The sequence below is a fragment of the Peromyscus eremicus genome, unplaced genomic scaffold (genome assembly GCF_949786415.1).
Source record: "Peromyscus eremicus unplaced genomic scaffold, PerEre_H2_v1 PerEre#2#unplaced_355, whole genome shotgun sequence".
Lineage (NCBI taxonomy): Eukaryota > Metazoa > Chordata > Mammalia > Rodentia > Cricetidae > Peromyscus > Peromyscus eremicus.
This window is the reverse complement of record NW_026734591.1, coordinates 34612-53815: the sequence shown is the minus strand read 5'-3', so window position 1 is coordinate 53815 and position 19204 is coordinate 34612. Positions and strand designations below refer to the sequence as shown.

General features: G+C 37.5%; 1 long non-coding RNA gene across 1 annotated transcript; it reads right to left on the bottom strand.

Moving 5' to 3' along the window:
* Nucleotides 1-3445: 3445 nt before the first annotated feature.
* Nucleotides 3446-9019, bottom strand: LOC131901783 (uncharacterized). The gene is made up of 3 exons (XR_009376876.1): nucleotides 8891-9019; nucleotides 4630-4728; nucleotides 3446-3623 (listed from the first exon to the last, which is right to left on the bottom strand). It is a non-coding gene; the product is annotated as an uncharacterized LOC131901783 (long non-coding RNA).
* Between the last annotated feature and the right edge of the window lie 10185 nt (nucleotides 9020-19204).

The window sequence follows — 19204 nt, the reverse complement described above, 5'->3', positions numbered from 1 at the left end:
AAGTGGCTGATCTCTGAGTTTTAGGCCAGTCTGGTCTAGAGATCCAGTTTCAGGAGAGCCAAGCTTAGGCAGTGAAGGACAGAAAGCCAGGAAAGATTTCAATTGAACAAGTGGGTCATGTTCCAGCTCCAGTAAGCAGCAGATCTTGGCAGATTTGGCCATGTGGTTCTGGCTTTAGAGTTAAGGATAGAAGAAATGGCATGTGTCAGGATGTCCCTGAATGGAGGCCTAGGAGAGAGGCCATTGTGTGAAACTGGGAAGTTGAAGCCTGGATTGCCTTGGAGAACCCAATGTTAGAGATGCCAGTGTCATGGGATACCTGCAGAGGAGAGCTGCTGATGGAGAATGGAACCAGCTCAAGAGAGAGAGAGAGAAATGTGTTGCACTCAACAAAGTTGAACAGAGTTGGCCATCTGAAGAACTTTCTAACATCAGACATTGAAATGCAGCATTTGGAGTTTGTCTGGCTGATTTTCAGTCTTGCTTTGATCCAGTTTTCCTCACTATGCTCCCTTCACTACATTTTGGAATGTTAATGTGCATCCTGTGCTATTATATGTTGGAAGTATGTGATCTGGTTGTTTTATTTTGATTTTATAGGGGATTACATTTAAGAGACTTATGAATTTCAGAAAAGTCCTTGAACTTTGGACTTTAAAACATTGTTGAGATTGTGATAGACAATGGAGACTTTTGAAGTTGGACTGTATTCATTTTGCATTATGATATTTTTACAAGTTTATGGGTACAGGGGAGTGGAATGTGGTAGATTGAATGTAACTGACCCCCATAGTTTCATAGGGAGTGACTATTAGGAGGTATGGTTTAGTTGGAGTGGACATGACCTTTTTTGAGCAAATGTGTTACTGTGCATGTGGGCTTTGAGGTTTCCCATGCTCAGGACCCCACTGAGTGTCTTAGTCGACTTCCCACTGCCTGCAAGATATAGGATTCTCAGCTACTGCTCCAGCACCATGTCTGCCTGCATGCTGCCATGCTCCCCATCATGATGATAATGGAGTGAACTTCTGAAAGTGTAAGTGAGCTCTATCAATTAAATGTTGTCCTTCTAAGAGTTGCTGTGGTCATGGTGTCTCTTTACAGCAGTGGAAACCCTAACTAAGGCAAGTATGCATGAGGGTGAGGTCTAAAGTGCCATGGACATGCTAGGATGCTGGAGATGCAAGGAATGTGAGATGTATGTAAGCACTCTCACATTTAAAAAGTGGAATGAGCCTGAGAGAGGCTAGATGTACTGCAGAAGTTAAGGCTGAAAAGGGCCTCTCTATGCCCTTTGGAGTTCATTTCTTGTAATCATATTCCCTACTTTCTTGTGCTGGAGCTGCAAGCTTTGGTATTTTTCTCACTTGTATTTGGTCTCGCTCTTTTTAAGATTTTTGTGTACCATTACCTACATTTTCCTTTTAGAATGCTGGTCTTTAATTTGTGACTTTGTACGCTTAAAGACTCAATATTCATTCTGATTTTCCAAATGATTATAGCTTTGAGACTCTGAAGAGCCTTTGGATTTCAGACTTTTGTACATTGTTTGAATTGTGAATCATATGGGGACATTCCAAGTTGCACTAAATGCAGTTTACATTATGAGAAATTCATGAGCCTTATGTATGGAATATTCTTATTTATTTGTGAAGTGTCTTCCAGAGAGCCATCCAATAAATTCCTTCCCCAAAAATAGAGGTGCATTTTTTTTTAAAGTTGTGGGATCTTTAAAAGTTAAGGAATGCCCTGTACAGTAGATTGCTAGAGCCACCCCTTTGAGGGATTATCCTCAATCTTTAGTTTCAGAAGTGCTCAGCTTATAGGTCAACCATAACCAGAACATCTGCCACCTCACAGTTCAGCCACCTTCCACTGATTTCCTACACCATGCCTTCTTCATTCACATGGACTTAAACTCTCTAAAGTGATGTGCCAAAACCATGCTTTGTTTCTCAAATGGTGTTTGTCACACGACTTAAAGAACTAATATAGTATCATGGAACGGACAACATTTCATAGTAAATTTCCTTTCTCCTCCTGTCCTTTTCACCAATGAAAGAATGAATTCTACTGAGCAAATATTGTTCAAAATAAATTCCCATCAGGGCTTGGTTCTGAGGCTTAAAGTATCTTAAAAACAAATATTGACATATCACATGTATTTTTTTCACATATAAGACTGTTTTTGAAACAGAAAAGACCTGCATTTATATTTATCTCAAACTATAAATAAGGACATAGAAAAGTGTTCCAATGCAGCGGTTTAACTAAAGCAGTGCTTCAGTCTTGATGGACAGGGAAGGAGCTTGGCCCTGTCTCAACTTGGCATATCATGCCTTGTTGACTCCCATGGGAGGCCTTACCCTTTCTGAGGAGTGGGTTGGGGAATAGAAATGAGGTTGGTGAGGGAATAGGATGAGAGAGGAAGGGGTGTGTGTGGGAACTGTGGTTAGTATGTAAAATAAACAAAAAATTTAATGAAAAAAAAAAGCAAAAAACAAAGTAACAAGAGAGGACCAATATTTGCTGATTGCCTTGCATGGGACACTCAACAGTCAACAGAAGAGGCTTCAGTAGGTTTTATTTTACCCAGAATCACTGGAATAGCAGTAAAAAAGACATTGCAAAAGCAATCAGGATAGCTACTATACATAAAAGGAAGAAGTGCCAGAAAGGGTGTGAGAAATTGTAACCTTTGTGCATTGCTGATAGGTATGGAGAGTGATGTATAAGCTGGGGGATACAGTATGGCGCCTCCTCACAAACCTAAATAGGGAATTACCATATGATTTTTTTCATACACATTTATATTTACTTCACATCTATATTTATTCTGCAAACAATTTCATGTCAGGCCTCAGATACTCATGTACTTCTGAGAAAACACACCTCTGCATTGCTCATTATAATTGAAAGATACCAAGAAGAAATCCAATCATGGTTAAAAGAATAAACAATGGATAAACTAAAAAAACTAAAACAGTGCTTATTTACATAAAGAAGGTATGGATGAACCATCAATGACCATCATCAAATACTGTATAGCTGCATTAGTAACTAGAAGAGCTAAAGGGAAATATAGCAATTAAATGGACTCAAACAATTTTGAATGGGTAATTAAATTATTATTATTTAATTATTATTAATTAATTATTCAATAACTTTGTACATTCAAAAATGGTATCTTCTAAAAATATATTACAAAGCACATAAACATATATACATATAAACATATATACATATATACATATGTACACATATACATGAACTATTTACATCAAGGGAAGGAAGGTAAATGTAAAATAAACACTGAAGAAAGCATAATATTATTATAATATTAACATAATATAACATAATCTAAGAAAACAAGATAAACTTATGGAAATAAAAACTGAAGATAATATAATAGTGTAATATACTATAACATAATAAAACAAAATAAACAGGTGAAAATAACACTGAAGAATATGTAATATAATACTATATTATTCTAAAACATAAAATAAAAATGTGCTTTTTCTTAAAGAAATTATTGGAGAAGAGACAGATTTTCTCCTGAGTTGTCTTATTGTGGATGGTCGGAGAAGTTGTCAGGCAATTGTCGTAGGCTTGTCCAAGTTCTAGGATGAGAATAATTCATTTTAAATACACAGTGCTCTCTTCTGCTTTATAAACTATATGGTGAAAAGAGCTAGTTAGAGCATTCATAAAATGCATTTCTAGAACATGTGTGCCAATAGAGACGTTTTTGTAAAGTTCACCTTTCATTGAATACGTGAACATTCCATTGAATACTTCACTTTCATGACAGATCTATATGCTCCATGACATTTGTGAACCTTAATGCGAACACCTAACTCTAACCTTAAATCTACTCTAACTATATAACAGGAAGCCTAATCATAAAACTCAACCGAGCCTTAAAGTCTAAATTGGAACCTAACTCTAGTATGTAACAACAGTGAGGAAAACATGGAAGATGGTTAGGAATATCTTTTCTTCTTATCAATGAAACCTTTGTGTTAGAAATCGATTTATGTTCTTTTTACATTTTCAACACCATACTATTCCTTTTCTAAAGAATTTATTCTCTCCCCGACCACCAGACACACTGCCCCATTTTCCTCCTTTATGTCCAGTATTTGAAACTGTTCATATTCTTTAGCTCCCAGCTTTCTCTCTTCAGCTTTATTTCCTAATATTCCTGAACCTTTGAAATGTGACCAAAACATACATACACACACATTCTAGATATCTATCATCTGTCATCTATCTATCTATCTATCTATCTATCTATCTATCTATCATCTATCCGTCTATCCATCTGTCCGTCCATCTGTCCATCCATCCATCCATGCATCTATCCATCCTTCTATCTATCTTACTATCTATATCTATATAATCTATCTAAATAACTATATATATATATGTATATATATATATGCGATTGATGACAATCTTGATTTAGCCAGTTGTTGACTCATGAGATAATCATTCCATTGACAGTTAACTCTTTTTATCCCCCATGCTGCACTGAAATACTTATACTCCTGAGCTGGAAAACTGAGTATATATTTTAGATAAACATTCTTTCTAATACATTTTAAAAGAAAATATAACTCTTACCATCACTTTTTTATGTTTTCTCTTCTATTTCTTGTAGTGGGAAGAAGAGATCCGTTTTTTGGTGAAACATGCACAAAAGCATGCTCTTATAGCATCAATCTGAAAGAGATTATGTAAAATAAGTAGTTTTTAAACTAAAAATTAAAACCATGTCACCAAAGATTTGAACCATCCATTCAACTAAAAAGGGCAACTATGGCTGATTGCATATTTTACATACATTCACAATTTTAGAATAAGTTACAATAGTACGAGAATTAAGTACTAGGACTCCTTCAGAAAGGGAGGGACTCTGAGTTCTAGGCTTAGGCTACCTCTGATATTCCAGAAACTCCAGAACCAGATGAAAGATTCTGACTTCCCTTTAGGGCCACATAAGATACCCATGAACTTTGTCCTGGGGCCTGACTTGCATGATCTCCTACAACAACATAAGGCCCAGGGATTTTCCTCCAGAATCCCAGGCAGTATGACTTCCTACACCAAGTGAGGGACCCTGCCTTCTAGAGGTTAGGCCCACTGATGAACTAGGCAAACTCCACGACCAGTTGAGAGGCTCTCACTGCTTTGATTCAACCTATGTATTCTGCTCGGGACCATTCCCAAAGGTGGCTAGGTTTCACCTGCCAGGCACCACCTGTATTGACATATGAAACCTGTTCTAGGCTTAAACAGAGGTTGACTCCCAGAAGAAGGATATCCTTCAAATCACAAACATATTTAAAAATCTCCTTTGCATGTAATTCTAAAATGTAAAAGAAATGGATGTATTTCTAGATTCATTGTATGTAATGAAATTAAGTCAGGAGGAAGGAGATGATTTTATATATATATATATATATGCACTATTGAGATTGAAGAAGGAACAAAATACTTTTCAACTAAAAACTGACCAGGACCAGATGGATTATTTGCAGAGTTTTACAGAATACCAAAGAAAAATGAATATCATTGCTACTCAGACCATTTCATGAAATAGTAAAACAAAGGATTTCTCCAACATTTTTATGATGCCAATAATACCTTGATACACAAACTAGAGAAAGATTCCTATGAAAAGAGTTAAAACCACAGACTGATTTTCACGATGAGAACAGATACAAAACTTCTAAATGTGAGATTGACAAGCCTGGGTTTGAGAGATGCCCCAGCATTGACAAGCAATGCCTATTCTTCCAGAGGACCCACTTTCAATTCCCAGCATCCACACCATATCTCACAGCTATCTGTAACTCCAGTTCCAGGAAATTGGATGCTCTTTTCTGGCCTCTGAGTATGCCAAGCACACATATCATGCACAAGAATACATGTAGACAAATAACCATATATATAAAATTAAAAATGATATTGGCAAAGAGAATTTAAGACCATAACAAAAAGTATATCCATGATGGCCCTTATGGTTTTATGCAAGAATGCAGGGTAAGAGAAATGTATATAAACCAATACATACAACAAATCAAATAAATGGAATAAAGAAAATCACATGATTATCCCAATATGTATGAACGACCACTAACACAATTGAACATTTGGACAATAATGATAAAAGTCAGGAGAGGCTAGGTATGGGTAGAGAATATGTCACAATTATACAAGCAATAAACAACAAGCCTACCATCTACATGTTCTAAAATGGAGAAAAAATATTAATTTAACCATAATAATGAGAAAAAAAGGCAATCATGGTTCACTGTCTCTATACTTTTTAATAAAGAGCTGAAGTTCTAGATAGACCCAATAAGGTAAGAAGAATATCAAAGCATACAAAGTGTGAGAGAACTCAGAATGCCCCTACTTAAAGATGGTAGGATTTTATCAGCTGTAAAAGGGTTGAGGCTCCACAAAAAGTCTTACAGCTGATAAACACAACAATAAATTAGCATTTCACAAATTTAACACCAAAATCAGTGATAACAAACTGAATAAAAAAATCAATGAAAGAATCCCATTCACCTGCCCTAGGATATAGAATCAAACTTGATAGCCATCAGCAGATGAATGGATAAGGAAAATATGGTATATACACACAATGGAATATTACTCAATGTAAAGAAAAATGAAATAGTAAAAATTGCAAGTGAATTAATAGAACTAGAAGAAGTTTTACTCAATGAGGCCAGCTAGGATTAAAAAAGAAATGTGATATGCTGTCCTCATGTGTAGATATTAGACTTTTGTATGTTCAATTAGGATTACACGAGGAAACCTAGAAATTAGACATGGTCTATTGTAGATGGATCCATTGAAAGGGAGATAGGAAAATATATGTAAAATTAAATCAGAGAAGGAGAATACTGGATGTTGACAGTTTCAATCATGGAAGGATTGGAGGCTAAAGGACAGAAGGATGAGTGCCAAATAAAAATGAAGGTCTATGAAAAAAGCCTGATAGGAACCAAGATCTTGCAAATTAAGTAAAATATAATTTAAGGGGAGGTAGAACACAGGTGACAAGAAATAACACTGGAGCAATAAGTATTCTGGGCTAAGGTTTAAGTGGCAATGAAGGTAGAAGAATAAGTCAGAGCAGGGACTAAGGTGTAACTGAACATAAACTAAGACTGTATGAAGGCTTGTGGAAGCGACTAGTTGGTCAAATAGTTTAAAAGATATACTAAAAAGAGTTTGTTCAGAGGTACCTGGAATGTGTTGACTTATCTCATAAGACATGAGATTTACATTGAAACTCCAAAACAATGGAAAGGATACCTCCTTTTGAGTTATCGGTCAAGTAGTCCTCCATGTCACCCCAAATAACATAATCTATATCTTCACATTCTGGTTGTTTGTCATACACAAATGGTAAGACTCTTTTGTTGAAGATACCACACAGTCTGGTTTCATGGCATTTAGAACTCAATCCCTAGAAGACAAGGAATTTCTGCCTTTCATCATAATAAAAGTTGTAGTTCTAGTCACTGGTCATGAAATATATCAAGAGTCTATCCAGTCTTGGACCTTTCCTATGACAACAGTGACCAGCCAGGCAAGCTGTCCACAATGGTTGGGTGGTAGTTATGTAAATAACCAACCTTGTTAGGAATGGATGGGAGACCTGCACCAAGCAATGGATTAAATGTCTGATGCTGTAACCTTGTCAAACACTTATGTCTGGAATAGTCATAAGCTAGTTCAGGAGAATCAACTAGTGCTATTATTATTTACATTTATACTCATAGGTTTGTTCTGCTCTCATTGTAGGACATATGATTTTTTTTTCAAAGGGTAATGGTTAATGTAGAGACTCATAACTAGTTACCATGATAAGGATAAGCCAGTGTGAAGGCTCATCTGCAGATGGGTCATTTGCATTGACCTTCCACTACTGAAAGCTCAAGAAACAATGAGGAAGAATGGTCTGAAAACAATGTAAGAGTTTGAATCTGGAGAGAAGTACATTGAAATATTCTTTTGGGGACATGGCATAATGGATGCACAGATCAACTCAGAACAGCTGTGTCTTACACTAGACCTGCAAATGCTCAAGCCAGTCAAGATGCCAGCATGAATGAGGAAACATCTCTCAAGGCCCCAGCACTAGATGAGGAGCAATAGGCCATGGCTGGTTGTGAAAGGAAGAGATTAATTTATCTGTGGGCTGTGGCTTAGGACAGATTGCTCATGTCCCAGAAAGTGTCTTCACACACATTCACAGATGGTCAGCCCTACTTGGACTCAGTGGGCTCTTAATAGTAATATTAAGAGCCAGACAGTGGTGGCACAAACCTTTAATCTCAGCACTCAGGAGGTAGAGACAGGCAGATCTCTGTGAGTTCGAGGCCAGCCTGGTCTACAGAGTGAGTTCCAGGAAAGGTGCAAAGCTATACAGAAAAAGACTGTCTCAGAAAACAAAAACAAAACCAAAACCAAAAGTAATTTTAAGAGACATTAAACGAAGAAGAAGAAGAAGAAGAAGAAGAAGAAGAAGAAGAAGAAGAAGAAGAAGAAGAAGAGGAAGAGGAAGAGGAAGAGGAAGAGGAAGAGGAAGAGGAAGAAGAAGGAGGAGGAGGAGAGGGAGGAGAGGGAGGAGAAGGAGGAAGAGGAGGAGGAGGAGTAGTAGGAGGAGTTCAACCAGCACAAGGTGGAGATAGTCAGTGGTGAATGTAGTTTTCAAAGAAGAAATAATAAGAATATATAAAAAAATTTACGTTCTATGTATTAATTCTAGAAGACATACTAAATTTAACCGTGTTTGGCCTATGGAACATTACCGTGGAAACAGCTTAAATGTGCAATGTAAACTGAAGTATATACTTACAAATGGCCGCTTAGTTTTTCTAGCACTGTGCGGCCTCTGCTCTTCTGTGGAATGCTCTTGGTCTTCCATGATGGATGCTGTTAACAAGTGCATATATTTCACTAAGCAAAGTACAATGAACATTTAGGGGAAAAGCTGTCCATTGCTATAATGAAGACACATTATGGATGAGAAAATATTTATTTTCATTTTCCCAAGCAATAGTTTGAATTAAGTATAAACTGCAGTGGAAAAATTTAACTTATCTTCTCTATTTAATAAATAATCTCTCATAAAAACAGGTGTTTGAGTATGTTTTTTCTCTGAACAGAGGTTTGGGAAGCAGACCCCACTGTATGGGGCTTCACTTCACTTACATATTCAGATTGATCTCATATATTTCTGAAGATAAAGCAAATGAAATATGGACAATGAGAGGTGGAAGCAAGGACTCCGTCTTTGACAAACAAAAACTTATCTGTTGCTCAGATTTGATAATGTGTGTGTGTTATTACCATTCTACTAATCCTTTTGCTTCCTATATGTGTAGTTGTCTGTCTATTACATATAGTGTTCTGTTCTATACACAATCATTGTATAGAACAAGTATATTTTAAAATGTAGTACTTAATTCTCTCCTGATGCATCACTACAACTTTTTCTGCATCATTGTCTATATTGGATGAGTCAGGAGCTTTTGTGGAAGATTTCTGTGGTCCATTAGGGTCAGACACACTCTATCAACAGGAGTATTGGTAACATATGTTAGAAAGGTCTTATTTGATTTCTAAGAACATATTTGAATTCCTAATTTCATGACAAGTGTACTTGAAATTCTATGTAGTATATATGGAAGACAAAGACATTTTAGTAGCAAAACTATTTTGCATGGTAAACTTTAAATCTATCCTTCATTTCTCATGGCAACTCATTATGTAAGAGAAAAAAAAGAAGAAACATATTCAGTGGATTTGAACTGATGCACAATATTAAGAAAAAACAAAAGCAAATACTTTTATATTAGAACTGTTAATGCTATTTATATTCCCAAATGAAATTGGAGGATATTTATAAAATAAAGAATTGCCTACCCTATTATCAGGAAAATTTCTTTGGATAGTATGGTACTTTGAATGCAAATGGGCCCCATAAGCTTATAGGAAGTGTCACTATCAGAAGGTTTGGCCTTGTTGGCGGTAGTGTGACCTTGTTGGGGGAAGTTTGTCTCTGTGGGGGCCATTTGAGGTCTCCTGTGCTCAAGTTACACCCAGAGTAGACACAGGCTCTTTTACTGCTTGCTGATCAGGATGAGAACTCTCAGCTCCTTATTCAGGACCATGTCTGCCTGCATGCTGCCATGTCCCACCATGATGATGGTGGACAAAACCTGTGAAACAGGAATCCATCCCAATGAAATGGTTCCCTAATAGGAGTAGCCATGGTCATGTTATCTCTTCCCAGCAATAGAAACCATAACTAATACAAACAGTATTGATTTCTATTCTCCTATTTGTCTCCCTTTAATTTTGTTCTCCTGATGTATTGCTCCAGCTTATAGATTGAGCACAACATTGAAAAGGATTCAAGATGATAAACAAATTTGTCTCTTATGACCTCAAGGGAGTCATGTTTTCATCTATTGAAGAAGACGTTGCCTGTGAGTTTCCCATTATATAATTTTTATTGTGTTGAGATATGCTCCTTTTCTTACACTCTCTGGATTATTATCATGATGGTATATATGGTTTTTAGCAAGGGCCTTATCTACATGTATTGAGAAGATTAGGTGACTTTTTGTCTAAGTCTGTTTCTGTGCTTTGTTAAATCTGTTGACTTGTGTATTTCAAACCATCTCTGCATCTCTGAGATAAAAACAACTTGGTCATTGAACATTTGAACAACTGAACATGTGGAACTTAGTGAATAAAGTTAAGCAGAGGCTAGGTGTGGGTAGAGAGTATGTCACAATTGTACAAGCAATAAACAACAAGCCTACCATCTACATGTTCTAAAATGCAGAAAAAATATTAATCTAACCACAATGATAAGAAAAAAAGGCAATCATTGTTCACTGTCTCTACTCTTTTTAATAAAGAGCTGAAGTTCTAGATAGACCCAATAAGGTAAGAATGATATTAAGGCACACAAAGTGTGAGAGAACTCAGAATTCCCCTACTTAAAGATGGTAGGATTTTATCAGCTGTAAAAGGGTTGAGGCTCCACAAAATGTCTTAAAGCTGATAAACACTACAACAAATTAGCATTTCACAAATTTAACACCAAAATCAGTGATAACAAACTGAATAAAAAAATCAATGAAAGAATCCCACTCACCTGCCCTAGATTATAGAATCAACCTTGATAGTCATCAGCAGATGAAAGGATAAGGAAAATGTGGTATATACACACAATGGAATATTACTCAATGTAAAGAAAAATGAAATAGTAAAAATTGCAAGTGAATTAATAGAACTAGAAGAAGTTTTACTCAATGAGGCCAGCTAGGATTAAAAAAGAAATGTGATATGCTGTCCTCATGTGTAGATATTAGACTTTTTATGTTCAAATAGAATTATACGAGGAAGCCTAGAAATTAGACATGGTCTATTGTAGATGGACCCATTGAAAGGGAGATAGGAAAATATATGTAAAATTAAATCAGAGAAGGAGAATACTGGATGTTGACAGTTTCAATCATGGAAGAATTGGAGGATAAAGGACAGAAGGATGAGTGCCAAATAAAAATGAAGGTCTATGAAAAAAGCCTGATAGGAACCAAGATCTTGCAAATTAAGTAAAATATAATTTAAGGGGAGGTAGAACACAGGTGACAAGAAATAACACTGGAGCAATAAGTACTCTGGGCTAAGGTTTAAGTGGCAATGAAGGTAGAAGAATAAGTCAGAGCAGGGACTAAGGTGTAACTGAACAAAGACTAAGGCTGTATGAAGGCTTGTGGAAGCGACTAGTTGGTCAAATAGTTTAAAAGATATACTAAAAAGAGCTTGTTCAGAGGTACCTGGAATGTGTTGACTTCCCTAATAAGGCATGAGATTTACATTGAAACTCCAAAACAAGGGAAAAGATACCTCCTTTTGAGTTATCGGTCAAGTAGGCCCCCATGTTACCCCAAATAACACAATATATTTCTACACTTTCTGGTTGTTTGTCATAACTAAATGGTAAGACTCTTTGGTTGAAGATACCACACAGTCTGGTTTCATGGCATTTAGAACTCAATCCCTAGCAGATGAGGAATTTTGCCTTTCATCATAATAAAAGTTGTAGTTCCAGTCACTGGTCATGAAATATATCAAGAGTCTATCCAGTCTTGGACCTTTCCTATGACAACAGTGACCAGCCAGGCAAGCTGTCCACAATGGTTGGGTGGAAGTTATGTAAATAACCAACCTTGTTAGGAATGGATGGGAGACCTGCATCAAGCAATGGATTAAATGTCTGATGCTGTAACCTTGTCAAACACTTATGTCTGGAATAGTCATAAGCTAGTTCAGGAGAATCAACTAGTGCTATTATTATTTACATTTATACTCATAGGTTTGTTCTACTCTCATTGTTGGCCAGATGATTTTTTTTTCAGAGGGTAATGGTTAATGTAGAGACTCATAACTAGTTAACATGATAAGCATAAGCCAGTGTGATGGTTCATGTGCAGATGGGTCATTTGCATTGACCTTCCACTACTGAAAGCTCAAGAAACAATGAGGAAGAATGGTCTGAAAACAATGTAAGAGTTTGAATCTGGAGAGAAGTACACTGAAATGTTCTTTTTGGGACATGGCATAACGGATGCACTGATCAACTCAGAACAGCTGTGTCATACACTAGACTTGCAAATGCTCAAGCCAGTCAAGATGCCAGCATGAATGAGGAAACATCTTTCAAGGCCCCAGCACTAGATGAGTAGCAATTGGCCATGGCTGGTTGTGAAAAGAGGAGATTAATTTATCTGTGGGCTGTGGCTTAGGACAGATAGCTCATGTCCCAGGAGGTGTCTTCACACACATTCACAGATGGTCAGCCCTACTTGGACTCAGTGGGCTACTAATAGAATTTTAAGAGCCCGGCAGTGGTGGCACACACCTTTAATCCCAGCACTCAGGAGGCAGAGACGGGCAGATCTCTGTGAGTTTGAGGCCAGCCTGGTCTACAGAGTGAATTCCAGGAAAGGTGCAAAGCTACACAGAAAAACAGTCTCAGAAAACAAAAACGAAAACAAAAGTAAATTTTAAGAGACATTAAGCAAAGAAGAAGAGGAGGAGGAGGAAGAAGAAGAAGAAGAAGAAGAAGAAGAAGAAGAAGAAGAAGAAGAAGAAGAAGAAGAGCAAGAGAACGAGGAAGAGGAAGAAGAGGAAGAAGAAGAACAAGAAAAAGAAGAAGAAGAAGTAGAAGTAGAAGTAGAAGAAGAAGAAGAAGAAGAAGAAGAAGAAGAAGAAGAAGAAGAAGAAGAAGAAGAAGAAGAAGCAGAAGCAGAATGATGAGTTCCACCAGCACAAGATGGAAGGAGTCAGTGTTGAATGTAGTTTTCAAAGAATAAATTGTAAGAATACTTAAAAAAAAAGTTTACGTTCTATGTATTAATTCTAGAAGACATATTAAATTTAACCTTATTTGACCTATGGAACATTACTGTGGAAACAGCATAAATGTGCAATGTAAACTGAAGTTTATACTTACAAATGGCTGCTTAGTTTTTCTAGCACTGTGCTGCCTCTGCTCTTCTGAGGCACGCTCTTGGTCTTCCATGACAGATGCTGTTAACAAGTGCACATATTTCACTAAACGAAGTACAATGAACATTTAGGGGAAAAGCTGTCCATTGCTATAATGAAGACACATTAGGGATGAGAAAATATTTATTTTCATTTTCCCAAGCAATAGTTTGAATTAAGTATAAACTGCAGGGGAAACATTTAACATATCTTCTCTGCGTAATAAAGGATATCTCTCCAAAACAAGTGTCTGGGTGTGGTTTTACTCTGAACAGAGGTTTAGGAAGCAGCCCCCACTGTATGGGAGTTCCCTTCACTTACATATTCAGATTGATCTCATATATTTCTGAAGATAAAGCAAATGAAATATGGACACCTGAGAGGTGGGAGCAAGGACTCTGTCTTTGACAAACAAAATCTTATCTGTTGCTCAGATTTGATAATGTGTGTGTGTTATTACCAATCTACTAATCCTTTTGCTTCCTATATGTGTAGTTGTCTGTCTATTACAGATAGTGTTCTGTTCTATACACAATCATTCTATAGAACAAGTATATTTTAAAATGTAGTACTTACTTCTCTCCTGATGCATTATTACATTCTTTTCTGCATCATTGTCCATATTGGATGAGTTGGGAGCTTTTGTGGAAGATTTCTGTGGTCCATTAGGGTCAGACACACTCTATCAACAGGAGTATTGGTAACATATGTTAGAAAGGTCTTATTTGATTTCTAAGAACATACTTGAATTCTTAATTTTGTGACAAGTGTTCATGAAATTCTATGTAGTATATATGGAAGACAAAGACATTTTAATAGCAAATCTATTGTGCACAGTAAAGTTTAAATCTATCCTTCATTTTTCATGGCACTTCACTATGTAAGAGGTACAAAGAAAAAAGGAAACACATTCAGAGGATTTGACCTGATGCACAATGTTAACAAAACAAAAGCAACTACTTTTGTGTAAGAACTGTTAATGCTATTTATATTCCCAAATGAATTTGGAGGATATTTATAAAATAAAGAGTTGCCTACCCTATTACCAGGAAAATTTCTTTGGACAGTGTGGTACTTTGAATGCAAATGGGCCCCATAAGCTTATAGGAAGTGTCACTATCAGAAGGTTTGGCCTTGTTGGCGGTGGTGTGACCTTGTTGGGGGAAGTTCGTCTCTGTGGGGGCCATTTGAGGTCTCCTGTGCTCAAGTTACACCCAGAGTAGACACAGGCTCTTTTACTGCTTGCTGATCAGGATGAGAACTCTCAGCTCCTTATTCAGGACCATGTCTGCCTGCATGCTGCCATGTCCCACCATGATGATGGTGGACAAAACCTGTGAAACAGGAATCCATCCCAATGAAATGGTTCCCTAATAGGAGTAGCCATGGTCATGGTATCTCTTCCCAGCAATAGAAACCATAACTAATACAAACAGTATTGATTTCTATTCTCCTATTGGTCTCCCTTTAATTTTGTTCTCCTGATGTATTGCTCCAGCTTATAGATTGAGCACAACATTGAAAAGCATTCAAGATGATAAACAAATTTGTCTCTTATGACCTCAAGGCACTCGTGTTTTCTTCTATTGAAGAAGACGTCGGCTCTGAGTTTCTCCTTATATAATTGTTATTGTGTTGAGATATGCTCCTTTTCTTACACTCTCTGGATTATTATCATGATGGTATATTGGATTTTGGCAAGGGCCTTATGTAAATGTATTGAGAAGATTAGGTGACTTTTTGTCTAAGTCTGTTTCTGTGCTTTGTTAAATCTGTTGACTTGTGTATTTCAAACCATCTCTGCATCTCTGAGATAAAAACAAGTTGTTCATGGTGGATCATTGTACCTACAGTTTTCCTGCCTGGCCCACACTCAGGACAAATCTCTCTTACCTGCCAGTCCTACAGATGCTAAGACCCAACCAAGTAAACACAGAGACTTATATTGCTTACAAACTGTATGGCCATACCAGGCTTCTTGCTAACTGTTCTTCCAGCTTAAATTAATCCATTTCTATAAATCTATACCTTGCCACATGGCTCGTGGCTTACTGGCATCTTCACATGCTGTTTGTCATCGTGGCAGCTGGCAGTGTCTCTGACTCAGCCTTCCACATCCCAGCTTTATTCTCCTCCTTGTCTTACCTGTACTTCCTCCTGCCTGACTACTGGCCAATCAGTGTTTTATTTACCAACCAATCAGAGCAACACATTTGCCATACAGAACATCCCACAGCACTTCCCCTTTTCTTTCTTTTTTTTTTTTTTCAAAAAGAAAGTTTTTAACCTTAACAAAGTAAACTTACATATGTTTTGGGAATTTGGGCGTAGCTTCTCTTACTACTTCCTGCTGGAGGGGGGCGCTGTGTCTTATGGGGACACAAAGAAAATTTTAGGATTATGGAATAATCCGTGAGGGTGTATCGTCTGAGCCAGTTGCCTGCAAACCATTCTGGATGTTGGATCATTTGGGCCATGGTGTCATCAGAGACCTTTCAGGGGGTCTTGGCTGGTCAAACCTGATGTATCTTAGTCTAGAACAAATCCATAGCCTCTGGCTTTCTGTGGGAACAAAAGCAGAGTCTCCTTTCCAAAGCAACACATCCTTACATCCAAATTTTGAAGTCAAGGTATCTTTAAAATATACATATTGATTTAACTTAACATCTTTTACAATCAAATGTTTTTCTGCAGTTAAAAATCCCAAAGACAACACAATCCAGATTCTCTGTGTAATATTCATCTTTACGTGGCTTATTTTTTTATATTAATTTTATTGTCTCTTTAAAGACTTTATTTTGTAAAACTATGTATTTGTTTCTATAACTGTATATATCACCTTTTATGTCTCTTTCAAGCCTAAGTATATTTTACACACATTGTTAACTATTACATCTGAATCTGTCTTATTGTGAATCTATTGCTTTAAACTGCAGCATTTGTAAGACTGAAATGGTGCTATGGCTGCTGGCTCTGCCCACCTCAGTTTCCCAACATGGTGGTGGTACATTTAGCGCCAGCTCTGGGAGCTATCGTGGTTCTATGCTTTCATCCAAGCAGCGTGTAGCCCAGAAACCTCTTTTTTTTGTTTTGTACTACCAAAGGATAAATCCACCATGTAGCTTAGTGTGCCACTTGCAGAGGCCTCATTCCTGCCATACTGCAGGTGGAGTGTGCATGCCAGGAACCCACGAGTAGCTCAAACCGGCAGCTGCCACTCATTTGAGAGAGACAATTAGGAAGCTGTTTTTAGCTCCGTTTTAGAATCTTTTCTCAGGTTTTAGGTGGAAACTCTTGCCAACGCCTTGGGCACCATTTGTAGCTAGAGTTTTCCTGTCTGGCCCACACTCAGGACAAATCTGTCTCACCTGCCAATCCCACAGCTGCTCAGACCCAACCAAGTAAACACAGAGACTTATATTGCTTACAAACTGTATGGCCATACCAGGCTTCTTGCTAACTGTTCTTCCAGCTTAAATTAATCCATTTCTATGAATCTATACCTTGACACGTGGCTCGTGGCTTACTGGCATCTTCACATGCTGTTTGTCATCGTGGCGGCTGGCAGTGTCTCTGACTCAGCCTTCCACTTCCCAGCTTTATTCTCCTCCTTGTCCCGCCTGTACTTCCTCCTGCCTGACTACTGGCCAATCAGTGTTTTATTTACCAACCAATCAGAGCAACACATTTGCCATACAGAACATCCCAGAGCAGACCATCTTTTTGGGGTGTGTCTAGTTTAGCCTTGAAAGTTATTTTATTGAGTATTTTTGAATCTCTGTTCAAAGGCTCTTGTAAATTCTGTTGGTTGCTCTCCTGATCTGTGATATCCAGGACTTAATATCACAGCATATAGTAAATATTCACTACATGTGAATTACAACTTTTTGGTTTTATTTTAAATTTATTTATTTATTTCACATCCCAACCGCAGCTTTCCACCCGACCTCTACTTCCTGTGTCTCTCCCTACACTGTCCCCCATGCACTACTCAGTTTCTATTCATAAAAAGGCAGGCTTCCCATGAATTTCAACAAAACATGGCATCACAAGTTCCAGTAAGACTAAACACAAATGCTTGCTTTAAGGCTGGGCAAGGGACCCAAGTATGAAGAATAGATCCCTAAAGCCAGCAAAACAATTAGAGAAAACTTCTGCTTTCACTTTTAAGAGTACTACAAGAAGGAAGATCTACCCAACTGCCACATATATGCAGAGGGCCTAGGTCAGTCCGTGAAGGCACTCTGGATGTCATTTCAGTCTCAATGAGCTCCTATGAGGCCAGGTTAGTGGATTCTGCGGGTTTTCATGTGATGTCCTTGACCCCCCTGACTCCTATAATCCTTCCTCCCATTCTTCAGCAGGATTCCCCCAGGCTAGGCCTAAATTTTGGCTGCAGGTCTCTGTATCTGTTTCCTTCAGGTGTTGGGTGAAGCCTGTCTGATGACAATTGAGCTAGGGCACAATCAAGTTTGTATTCTGGTTCTGGGTACCTCACTCAGGATGTTTTTTTCCAGTTCCACCCATTTGCCTGAAAATTTCTTTCCTTTTTCTTTTTTTGGTTTGATTTTGGTTTTTGTTTGTTTTCGATTCTTTATTTATTTGTTTGTTTGTTTGTTTTACATCCTAATCACAATTTCTGCCCTCTCTTCACCTGCCTTTCAGTCCCTCACCTCCATTCACTTTCTGTTCCCACCCCCCATCAACTCCTCTTCCCTTTTGTTTAAGAAAGGGCAAATTTTCCATGAGTATCAACAAAGCATTGCATATCAACATGGCATGTCAGTTTAATGATGTCAGTTTTTTAACAGATGAGTAATACTCCATTATGTAAGTGTACCACATTTTCTATATCCTTTCTTGTGTTGTTGGACATCTAGCTTGTATTGAGGTCTGGTCTCTTATGAAAAAAGTAACTCTGATCACAGTTGTGTAAGAGTCCTTGTGGTACGATTAAGTGTGCCTTGGTATATAGCCAAGATTGTTATAGCTGTGTCTGGAGGTAGATGGATTCTCAATTTTTTGAGAAATCTCCATAGTGATGTCCAAAGTGGTTGTACAAGTTTCCACTTCCACCACCAAGAGAGAAGTGTTCTTATTGCTCCACATCCTTTCCATCATGAGCTGTCACTTTGGTTTTAGGTCTTAGCCATCTTGATAGGTGTAAGATGGACTCTATTGTAACTGTTTCTTGGCCATTTGAGATTCTTCTACGGAAAATTCTCTGATTAGATCTGTATCCTGTTTTTAATTGTGTTATTTGGTTTTTTGATGTGTAATTTCCTGAGTGTTTGTTTATATATTTTGGAACTATTTTCTCTTTTAGAAGTGAGGTTGGTGAAGTTCTTATCTCATTCTGTAGGCTGTCATTTTTTTCCATTGATGGTGCCCTTTGCCTTAGAAAAGTTTTTCAGTTTCTTGAGGCTCCATTTGTTAATTATTGACCTCTGGGTCTGCTCTACTGGTATTCTATTCAAAAAGTTGTCTCATGTGCCAATGGATTCAAGATTATGTCCCAATTTCTCTTTTATCAGGTTCAGTGTATCTAGATTTATGTTGAGGTCTTTGATCCACCTGGACTTGAGTTTTGTGCAGGATGATA